Genomic DNA, 12232 nt, shown 5'->3' with positions numbered 1-12232 from the left:
AAGAGAGACAAGTTAAGGGTGGGGCAGTGGGATACAGGTTGACCAGTCTGGGCTTGGAATTAGGGACACAAGGTGAACAGCCTGGGTTTGAAACAGAGGGATACAGGGTGTTCAGTCTGGAGTTGGGCAGGGTAGTACAGGGTGTACAGTCTGCGCTGAGGGCAGGAGGATACACGGTGATACGTCTGGGTTTGAGGCAAGAGGATATAGGGTAACCCGTCTAGGGTGGGGGCAAGGGGATACAAGGTGACTAGTCTGGGGTGGTGGCAGGAGTTTATAGGGTGACCAGTCTGGGGTAAGGGTAGGGACTAGAGATGAGCAAACCGGGTTCGGGTTTGAGTCGATCCGGACCCGAACGTTCGGCATTTGATTAGCGGTGGCTGCTGAACTTGGATAAAGCTCTAAGGTTGTCTGGAAAACATGGATACAGCCAATGACTATATCCATGTTTTCCACATAGCCTTAGGGCTTTATCCAAGTTCAGTAGCCACCGCTAATCAAATGCCGAAAGTTCGGGTTCGGTTCGACTCGAGCATGCTCCAGGTTCACTCATCTCTAGTAGGGACACAACAAAGCAGGATCATGGGAGTGTTACATACATATTAAGATCTCCATTCTAGAAACATACTATCACACAAAAATAAAATAAAACCTGCACACCAGGAAAACCCACAAATAGGGAATGTTGTAACCCAGTTGTCTTACCCAGCCATCACAGTTTGCCCCTTGAAACAGATCAGATTCTTACACTTGCCCATTTTTCTGCTTCACAAATCATCTTCTTCAATAACCATTCACTTTCTAATATATGCCATTACTTGACACATGCCATTTTTCATTATATATATATATATATATATATACATATATACACACACTAAATTATATATATATATATATATATATATATATATATATATATATATATATATAATATATTTTATTACAGGAATTTTTACATTTTAGTTTTTATGAGAAAACCAATAACAGCTGCAGAGATTTGTCAGATATTTTATCAGTCTATTTTATCTGGAATGTAGCGAGCATGCTCTGTGACTGTTGCAGAGGTCACTTTGTGGGAAGGAAACGCTAAGCTGTGACCATCTCCTTCTGTTTAAAGTGGATCCTATATTATGAACCTCCAGAACTATGATAAAGATGTCAGTAAGTCTGCTCCAATTATAAGCAGGTAAGTGCTGAAGGTCAAGTGGTAAAGGTCCTATTAGATGCTATAAGCTAAAAAAAAAAACTAATTTCTATACCGTTTACCATACTGCCATCATACTTAGCAGAGCCTCCAACACAGACAAACTGCACATCATGTATAATCTGCCAACGCCTGGCCGATTACCTATTAGACAAAGGATATGTGAACCATCTAATAAGCAATTTTTTTTATTGCGGAAAGAAAAACATCTGCGAAGAGCTAACAATCTATTGTTTGGCGATCAATAACAATAATTTCTAGCACAAGCCAAAAAGACAGAAATGGCTGCACATCGCACCCATGGCTGACACGAAAGCTTATTCAGCTACATTTAAAACCAACATCAGAAGTTAGTGTATAATTTGGCCAAACCATATTGCCTCATGTACCACGTGCAGGTCTTCTGATACACATGAGTCCCTAACCAAAAAACATCACTGTGCCGGTCAGCGACCACAATCCCCGCAAAACGTGCGCAAGCAGAGAAGGGGGGCCACGGAATGGCCCTGCAACCCCATTGTCACAGGACCAGACCCAAAAGGGCCCCCCCGAACCCCGCAGGCGCCACCGGCGGAAAAAGTGGACGCCAAGCAACACAAGTGTGAACAAGCTCTTACCTCTCTCCATTCCTCTGCAGGTAGAATGGGAGAATACTAGGAGATCCTCCCCTTATGTACACAGGTGCTTCCTGCTAATTTGGATCACATGGGTCTTACACAGCACGAGTGCTAGCCACAATGAAAAAAGGGACAGAATACATAAAATATGCACAAGCCAAAAAGACAGAAATGGCTGCACATCGCACCCATGTTTTTTCCCATTCTGTCTGCAGCAGCTATGGTGAGTGCAATACCTCATCCAGACTTGTGCTGTTTGGGGGCGACCTTCTCCGCCGGCGGTGCTGGCCGGGTTCTGTAGTGGTGTTTTTGGGTCTGGTCCTGTGGCATGGGGGTCGCAGGGCCGTCCCATGGCCCCCGTTCCCTGACTGTGCGTGCCTGCGGGGTTGGTGGCCACTGACTGGCACGGTGTGGACTTAGTGTAGGGACCCATGTGTATCAGATACCGGCACGAGGTACATGGGGCAGTATGGCTTGATCAATTCATTCACAAAATTCTGATGTGTTTTTTATTTAGCCTAGGGGCACTAGTATCAGCCATAGGTGTGAGGTGCAGCACTCTTTTTCTTCCTTGAGCCACAATAATTTCTAGTGTTTGGTGACTTTTGCGAGGTTTTATGCAATTATTGCTTCATCTAATAGAAACTCAACTCTACATCAAGAAACGTTCATTTTTTTAAAAATAGATCTGTCAGATATTTTGTTCCCTGAAACCTGCAAACAGTTCCATATAGAGGATGGAGAGTTAAAACATACCTAGACCCTAGGCAACGCATCACGAGTGCCCTGGAGGCGGACCCTTATTGATCCAGGACTCTGTGCACTGAGTGCTTCCCTAGCCTCTCCTCTCAGCTCTGAGTGACTGCTTTAGAAGTATGTTCACACTGAATAAACTGAATTCCCACAGTATTTTTAAGGGGAGGGCTTCACACCCCCCCGCTCACGCTGCTCTCTGTGTCAAGAAGTGCCCTGGAGGCGGACCCTTATTGATCCAGGACTCCCAAGCCTCATCTCTTTGCGTGACTGCTTTAGAGGTATGTTCACACTGAGTAAACTCATCGGAATTCCCACAGCATCTCTATGGGGGGGCTCACGAGCGCCTCCGCTCGTGCTGCTCTCCGCGCCAAGAATTGACATGTCAATTCTTTGAGCGGAGAGCGACAAAAGTGGAGGCGCCAGGAAAGTGAATATAATATTTTTTTTCTCTCAGTGCTGTACACACCCATACCCAATGCTGTATAAACACTTTACCTGTTATATTCCACAGTACAATGTGACACCAATGTGAAACATCCTGTCTATATGGCCCCATGATCCATCTTCTTATGACTGGGGGCAGAACTGCAAAGAGGGTGCTTGATTTATGTTTTTATTATTTTACTCTTTTTTACAAAAACCTACATAGGATTAGCTTCTCAGAAATATGTCGGTCTGGCAATAAAGGTGTTTTTTTTCTTTTTTATCTGTGTTGGTCCATGTATCAGTTTCAACTGAAAAAGAAAAATATCAACAAAAAGTAGTGGAGGCGATATTACCGTAAAAAAGTGCTGAATGAGCAGATCTCATTCTGAGTCAGGTTTTCAGATTAGCTCATATGGAAGGAGTTTCACAACTCGTACTAAACTTTCATTTTGAAAAACATTTTTTTGTATAGGTTACATGACATCTGCCGCCGGCATCTACAGTTACTGTAATCCTGAGCGCAAGTGTGGCGACGCGAGACAGACTTCCTCACCTCTGGCCACACACACTGTGATTGTAAAAGAAAATGGGAAAGAGCTGAGGCTGATGTACACCATGTTTGGCAACTATGAACCCTCAAACATATCCCCTACATTAGGCCTGGGCGATTAATCAAATTAATTCAAATAATTCACCCTTAACTTGAAAATCAATTAAAAAAAATTCAAAAACATAAATTAGGTTTTCAAAAAATGACCTGTGGGGGGAGCAGTTGCGTTTAGCGCCCAGGCGGTGCTGTTACTAATGGCCTCCAACTTTAACACGGAGCCTGGCTGGGCCCGGAGCTGCAAGCTGCTTTTACTGCAGGTCTGAGGGCCCATGCCGGATCCCGCACTGCTCTGTCTGGAGAGCAGGTAAGGACCCGGCATTACATCCCACCCCTCCACCACCATGTCCTACCAACCAAATACTACTCCCACCACTGCTATTGGCACTACTACAACTACTGCTACTCTACTACTCCCAATACTACTTTCCCTACTACTCCCACTACAACTACCACTGCTACTCCCCTTATCTACTACTACACCCCTATTCTACTATACCTCAACTATTACTAAACTCCTCATCTACTATATTTAAAAAATAAAATACAGTATTTAACTGCATATAAGGCTACTTTTTAACCCAGGAAAATTTTCTTAAAGAGTCAGAGGTCGTCCTATACACCGTGTGTCATCCTATAAGGACGAGTGCTGAAAAACTTCGGAACCGGACTGGAGAATCTGCAGTCGCTGCATGCAGTGGGGGGATCTCAAAAACATCCCACCATATGCAGCGACTGTAGGGCAGAATAAGAAAAAGAGACACGGTAGAGTTGTGCTGTGCCCAGAAAAACACACCTCTTTCCCCCGTCTGGCCATCCTTGTATTCTCCCGGTATTACTGTACCTCCTTCTCTGCCTCTCAGATCTCGCTGCTGTCTGATGTTTATTATTAATTTTTTAGCGTTGGAAGAGGGGTAGTCTTATATTTATTTATTTTTACCAAGATTTCGTTTTTTGGCCATATTGCCCAGCCCTACTATGCGTTGAAAAAACGAAGGCAATGAGTAATGTAACGTGAATATACCCTTAAAGGGGTACTGTCACCCCCTTTCTGTATGAGGATTTCTCTACACAGCCAAAAAAAAGCCTAAATTCTGCAGTTTTCATACCTTACTTTATGGGTGCTTGGTCCAGTGAAAAATGCTTTTTGGTGGATTGTGCAATCTGGGTAGGGCTTCACTACCGCTGTGCCACTCCGCCCCCTCCCACATCAGTGCCGTAGGCCACGTCCCCTCTGTGCCGTCATCGCCATCTAGGCAGGGGGTGACAGTATCACCTTGAGCTAGTGTTACACAGTGGGGACAATTTATCAATATTTTTAAATCTTGTGTAGAAAGAATTTCAACAATATAGTCTAGTCCTACTGTTTTCAACGAAGAAAAGCCTCCACCAGATAAGTCTGGCAGTGGCTTATTCCTCTCTCCACTGAGAAGACATATATAGCTTGACAAACGTGTGCTCATACGGAGAATCGGTGGAATAGCCATTGACAAGTTCAGTGGGATTGGCCAATCATCTCTTGTGTATAGGAGTCTATCCACTTTCCGCTGATACTGAAGAAAAAAAAAGGGTCTGACATGTCCTCCCCACTGTTAGGGCCCTATGACATGAGCCAAAGCACGCAAAAATTGAGCACTGATCTTGTAGATTGGCTTTATTACTAAGTTCAACCAATGTGCGGAGATCTATAATCATTGGATCGCTCAACCAGCATTCTATTTCTACTCTATTACATAGGGAGAAGTGCAGATGACCAAGGCGATATCAGCTTGTTTAGCACCCAAATACTTCTGATAAGACACCCTAACACTCTATATATTTCTATACTTGTGAAGTGATGTCATTTGCAGTGAATCAAGTCTGTAATGCATTCCTTTAAATTATATAAACTGTTTGAGGATTTCATCGGAATTTGTTCTTTTTAATTTCCCCTAAAATGGACAGAACAGGAGTAGAGTAATCATCTTTACCCCATCTTGCTCCATGGCTCCATCTAATCTGTTGATCACAATCAATGGCTGCACACTCTGTCCCCTGTCCACCAGGTCTACTGCCTTGGGGTCACCTTTGATTCTGCCCTGTCTTTCAAACCACACATTCAGGCCCTGACCACCTCTTGCCGCCTTCACCTCAAAAACATTTTGAACTCGCCCTTTCTCAACCCTGCTAGTACACGCTCTCATCATTTTTTAAATTGTTGACCATGACACACAAGTCCACCCACAACCCCTGCTCTCTGTATATATATATATCTCTGACCTGATATTCCGCTACCGTCCCTCACACAACCTTCGATCTTCCAATGACCTCCTTTTGTGCCCCCTGCTTGTCCGTACCTCACACAACCACCACCAAGATGTACCAGTCTGCCATTTATCTCATTATGTAATGTTCTGTCTGTCACTCCCTATTGTTGTACAGGGCTCTGAAAATAATATTAATAAAATGGGGAACTATTGTTCTTTTTATTGTTTCCAAAGAATTACCACTATATATATGTTAGTTCTGCAGTCAGTCGAATCACACCATGCGATCATTTGGGAAGTAACATTGGATGTAAAAATAGATTTTAAAAAATGCCATATGTAACACGGCTATAGGCCTAGACACCGGAGAAAGGATTTACATTACAAAGAAATGTTTGAATTTATAAGATAAAATCCTCATCGTTTGCATCAGAATCTCAGAATTAGATAAGTTTATCATTTTATTTCTAATTTGACTTTTAAGGGTGCGTTCACACCTACAGGATCTGCAGCAGATTTGATGCTGTGTTCAGTTATTTAAATGAAATCTGCTGCAGAAAATCAGCTGCAGATCCTGTAGGTGTGAACGCACCATAAAGAGGTTTTTTGGGACTTACACGTTAAAGGGGTAGCCGTCCAGTTAGCAGAAACTGCACTACTAAGTGGACTTGGCATGCGCAGTGAATCCAGTACTCAGCCGTAGTGTCGGCATTTCGTCTCTGTTACAATTCGCTCTCCAACTCTTTAACTCTTCCAACTATAATTCACTGCGCATGCCTGGGACAAGACAACAAGAGGTAGAAACCTGCATGACTGTCAGTGCCATTTCCTGAGGCACTATTAAAGGCGACTAGTTGCTGACTGATTCCACAAAACATCACTTATGGGATTTCCAAGAATTGAAGGGGCCTCAAGAATTGGGCTAAGATGCAGTACCTGACACAACCACAACTATAAGGAAGCGCTGTGAAATGAAGCTCCACAGCCCCTACATCTTGCTCATTAGTGGGGGTGCAAGGTGTTCAACCACCAATAACTAAAAATTAATGTCTAATAGGCTATTCAATTTAACGTCCCAGAAAATACTATCCACATACTAAGCCTGTTCTGTGGTCCGCTCTTGAACACCATGTTGTCCATCACTTTGACTGTTTGTAAAGATCAGCAATGCATAGTTAAAGGGAAACTATCAGTAAGTTAGACAAATTGAACCTGCTTATAGCTCCCTATTGCGCACGGGGTGCAGAGAAGGAAGGTATGTCTCTTACCTTCATCCTTAGCACCATTCCCATGCAGTTTTAATGTAGTGCTCTGTCATGTAAAGCCATTTGGAGCACTGCCCCGCCCCCAGAGCGCTGATCTGCCCCTGGCTGGCTCGCCCTTCAGTGGAGCGGGCTGGATCAGCGCTCTGGGGGTGGGGCAGTGCTCCAAATAGCCTTGCAGGTCAGAGCACTACATTAAAACTGCACGGGAGCAGTGACGAGGATGAGGGTAAGAGACATACCTTCATCCTCAGTGCCCCATGCACAACAGAGAGCTACCAGTGGGTTAGATTTTTCTAATCTGCTGATAGTTCCCCTTTAAAACACCTTAATCTCCCAGGTATACATTGCTCATTAGGTGTATACTGTTCTCTGCTCTAGTAGCTCTAAGCCCTGATGAATCAGGTCGGAGAAACAGGTACATGGGGGGGGGGCTTTCTGTTCTCTATAATAGTCAGTTTATGACAGCCCAGCCGTATGCTCACTCAACCATTTCCCTTGAGTCATTTCTAATAAGTTCTTGTGTTGTCATTTACGTCTTGTGTATTATTAACTAACTTCCTGCTTACAAAGGAGAAGAAACTCTGACATGTAAACTTTAGTTCTAATTTGCTCTTCTTAACAAAAATTAAATGACTTCTTCATTGACTGAAGCAGAGTCTACAAATACTATTGGACATATGTATAACAAATACTATTGGGGTTGGCTTTAACTTACCGTATTTTTCGGACTATAAGGCGCACCGGACTATAAGGCGCACCTTCAATTTTAGCCTGCTAAGCCATCTAGGTTCATATATAAGGCGCACCGGACTATAAGGCGCACCAGACTATAAGGCGCACCGCATTATAGTGTATAAGTTTGAACGAACGAAAAATGTAATTCACCTGCTGATCACAGTACTTACTGAGGCTCCTAACTATGGTGGCCGTAATGCACCATGCAGGTTAGGCAGAATTCTGCCAGCGAGTCCCGTTGGCAGAATTCTGCATGGAGCATTGTGGCCACCATAGTTAGGAGCCTCAGTACAGTACAGTGTTGCTCTATAACCTCCAGCCACTAGGTGGCGCTATTGAATGAAAGTCTATGCCTGAAGCCTATGCCTGAGCCTGTATCCGGGCTGCGGAGAGCAGGGAGAGCGGGACAGCGGGAGAGCGATACAGCGCTACAATGGGAGAGCTCTACAGCGCTACAGCGGGAGAGCGGGACAGCAGGACAAGCCTGTGGAGCCATGGGCCGGGAGTCCAGGTGAGGGAGCTCTGCGCTGTGCTGTGTGGCGGGGAGATGTGAGCCCAGCAGCCTATCTGCGCCATGGAGGCCGGAGCTGTATCCCGATCCATATATAAGGCGCACTGGACTATAAGGCGCACTTACAATTTCTTAGAAAATCATAGTATTTTAAGTGCGCCTTATAGTCCGAAAAATACGGTAACTTAGCAAAAAATAAAATGGTGTGAACATGTCAGAAGATTATTTATGCAGAACGCTATACAGGGGTGTATCCTCCCAGAGGTGCACTACCAATTTGTGCCTACAGGGGGCCAGCAATTTGTTGGATTTAAACTTTGCCTGTTAAACTGTTTTTTTTTGCTTCAGATTTCGTTCTTCAGATTGGACTTCAATCTAGGATCTTCCATTTACGGGTCTATTTCATTGGCCATTTTATTTTTTAGGCCACCATTTACAAGCAATAGGCATTGTTAATTTTATAGTCTGATATACTAAATAGGGCCTAGACTGTCATCTGGAAGGTCCCCATTGTGCCCCACTCGCAACAGTGGTGGATGCTCATGGACTATAATAGGGGCTTCCACCACTGTTGTCAGTGGGGCACAATGGTGACCTTCCAGATGACAGTCTAGGCCCTATTTAGCATATTAGGCTCTAAAATTAACAATGCCTATTGCTTGTAAATGGTGGCCTAGAAAATAAAATGGCATTGTTTCAGTGTGTGAATTATCAAGGAGATGGTTTACACTGATCCCCATCGTTTATGAACATGAGACTCTCTCTAGAAGTGTTAGTTTTGGGACCTGATGTACTAAATAGGGCCTAGACCGCCAACTGGAAGGTCACAACTGCTCATTTCTAAATGGGGAGAACCTCAGGTTGACTCTCAGCTGACTCCAGAGGTAACAACCCTATTGATGATTCACATACTTAAACAATTCCCATGGATTAATATATAATGAGGTTAAAATAACCTCCCACCAGCGCCGCACCAAGAGATGCCGCTGACTGTCACAAATGAACACCCGCAGGGTCACTGAGGGGTAAAATATATGTAAAAAGATATTATTGACATTAAGCGCAATATAGGCAATCCTATGTGTAATGCTGTTAGTAGTGGTACGTTGCTTTATGAAATAAATGATTTTGATTACCTGGTTATCTCCCTGCGAAATGCTTTCCGTAGTTTTCGGTATATATATCTCTCAGTTGTAGATCTTTTGCAGATGCTTGGTAAAGTTGGTTGGCAACAAGATGGTTAATATAACCCCCGCTGGAGGAGCCCCGGCCTGCGGCACTACTCCGCAGTGGGCTACGCTAATGTTGCAGTTCAAAAATTCCCGGGAAGGTAGAGTGACGTCACTGTTTGTACGGGTGCTTGGTGGGGCCAAAAAAGTAATCAACGCATTTCAGCAACAGAAGACAGCCGTTTCGGGGGTTTTGCCCCTCGTCAGTGTGGAGTAGGATTCCTTCAGCGGGGGTTATATTAACCATCTTCTTGCCAACCAACGTTACCAAGCATCTGCAAAAGATCTAAAATTGAGAGATATATATACCGAAAACTACGAAAAGCATTTCGTAGGGAGATAACCAGGTAATCAAAATAATTTATTTCATAAAGCAACGTACCACTACTAACAGCATTACACATAGGATTGCCTATATTGCGCTTAATGTCAATAATATCTTTTTACATATAATTCCCATGGACTGTCAAGAAGGCATTAACCTGAGAATTTCCCCAATGAAAAATGGGAGATGGTCTAGGGCCAAATTGGCATTTTGGGCAGCAAAAATAATGGCACCGATTACTATTGGGGCATAGAAACAAAAGCATATTCCCTTCCCAAAAATCAGCGGCTGCACATGGGTAATGATGGTGCAGGGGTCCACAGATCATTTTTAACCCCCCTCCCCCACCACCACCACCATCACCACCACCTTAAGATTGGATATTTTCCAATAGGTGGGACCCCCATGTATCAATTATAGCATAATAGCTTACTCTGTGTATATATGGTTAATTTCTGTAATAGGAATACCCCTTAAAATGCCTACTGTGAACAACTCCTAACATGCCTACTGTGAACAACCGCTATGGTGAACGACCTGAAATCGTTCACCAAATTACACGGAACGAAGATCGTTACTTATGATCCTTATTGTGTTCGTCCTGTCGTCGCCACTGCGCACAATAAACGATTATCGTTCAAATCCAAATGATTTAACGATTTCCCAAACGATAATCGTTCTGTGTAATATCACCCTAACTCTGTAAACTTACTATACTGTATATAAACTATAAAGGATGCCAATGAGCAAATAAAGATACAAAAAAAAAAAAAAAAAGTAAATCCTGCACACATGGTCGGACTAAGCTCCTGCCTAAAGTGAATGGTGTTGTAGGAGAGCTGACCAAATGTGTCTTTTTGTTTCGAATTAGATAATGCCTGTGTTTAGTAATGCGAAGCAGAGAAGGATGCGGCTACAAAGGGAGGGATTTAAGAGAGTTTACTCGTTTGTAGAAACACTGATATAAGATTTACAGGCTTCACCTTGTGACATATAACATGAGCTAAAATATGTATGTGACGTTTCCAATATACTGTCCCCATTGTATACACTTATCACCTTACTTACCAATGTCCCTACCCCTGTCAACCCATCCTCTTTTGGACAACATGGTGATATGATCCTATTGGCAACAAGCAAAGCAGGGTCCTGGTGGTCTAGGACAGTAAAAGGGACCATTTTACCTTCCCTGGCAGTCTAGGCCAATGAAGGCTTTATTTCGAATTCCCTGGTGGTCTAGATCAGTAAAGAGATTTATTTTTCATTCCCTGGTGGTCTAGGTCAGTAAAGGGTTCATTTTACAATCCCTGGTTGTTAAGGCCAATAAAATGGTCCATTTTACATTCCCTGGTAGTTTAAGACAGTAAATGGGTTCATTTTATAACCCCTTGTGATCTATGGCAATAAAAGGCCTAATTTCAGTGGTGGTCTTGGTCAGAAAACATGCTAATTTTACATTCCCTGGTGGTCTAGAGCAGTAAAGGGTTAGTTTTAAACTCCCTGGTGTTCTAGGGCAATGAAGGAGTTAACTAAAATTTCCAGCTGTCCTGGAGGATCCCAGGAGATGGAGGCTTTGGCAAATCATGCATTTTGCTTTCCTTCTAAAACCAGGGCTTGCGGACAAAATTGTGGTTCACCCAACCCATGACTAAGAAGGATGAGGAAAATTGGAGAAGACCCCACCATCTTCACAGGCCTTGTAGCAGATCTATGTACCCCATTCATGTCTAGGTGACCACTCTGGCTCTGGTAAGTAAATATTTCTATTTATCACAGTGCAGTATGGGAGCTGAGGACGGTGGGGGCAACTAAGCCAATGGGGCAGAGTTACAATTGAAAATGTATGATTTGCACCAAAAACTGGCTTTTTATTATGTGCTTTAGGCAGTTTTGAGCTTTGCTTGAGAAGGGTTTTAACTTAGCCGGCCAAGCAGAAAAAGGGGAACAGCCCCAAAATGAGGGCTAAAGATTTTTCCTTAAAATAAGACAATAATTAGTCTAAACTTAGGGTCCTATTAGACGGGCCAAACAATAATGTAAATGAGCGCTGGATCGGCACACGTTTACTCATCCTATTACATGGCTTGATAATCATCTAGAAAGAGCTGCACAGACATCATTAGTGATGTCCGTGCAGCCTTTGCCCTAATCTGTATACTTTACCTCTCAATGAGGGCCGTGGCCATTGATAGGCTGAGTGGCCTGTTTGTTCAGAGACGGCTCAGAAACTACGGAGGCTCCGAGAAGTGAACAGACGGCAGAAGAACACTGGGAGCACGGAGAGGTAATGTATAAAGTTTACACAATT

At 43.5% G+C, this 12232-nt stretch overlaps 1 protein-coding gene and 1 long non-coding RNA gene across 12 annotated transcripts in view; one reads left to right on the top strand and one right to left on the bottom strand.

Annotated features, from left to right (window-relative positions):
• The window catches only part of TRERF1 (transcriptional regulating factor 1), a 132740-nt gene that overhangs the window by 61689 nt on the left and 58819 nt on the right, over positions 1 to 12232 (bottom strand). The window lies entirely within an intron of this gene.
• LOC138774452 (uncharacterized) overlaps positions 1120 to 12232 on the top strand; it is a 28949-nt gene continuing 17836 nt past the window's right edge. The window contains exons 1-2 of the long non-coding RNA XR_011360318.1: positions 1120 to 1189; positions 11536 to 11673. This is a non-coding gene — a long non-coding RNA (uncharacterized lncRNA). The remainder of the gene's footprint in view (positions 1190 to 11535; positions 11674 to 12232) is intronic.

This window comes from Dendropsophus ebraccatus, chromosome 15, assembly GCF_027789765.1.
Source record: "Dendropsophus ebraccatus isolate aDenEbr1 chromosome 15, aDenEbr1.pat, whole genome shotgun sequence".
NCBI lineage: Eukaryota > Metazoa > Chordata > Amphibia > Anura > Hylidae > Dendropsophus > Dendropsophus ebraccatus.
Note: the sequence above shows the minus strand (reverse complement) of the source record. Positions and strands in the feature narration are given on the sequence as shown.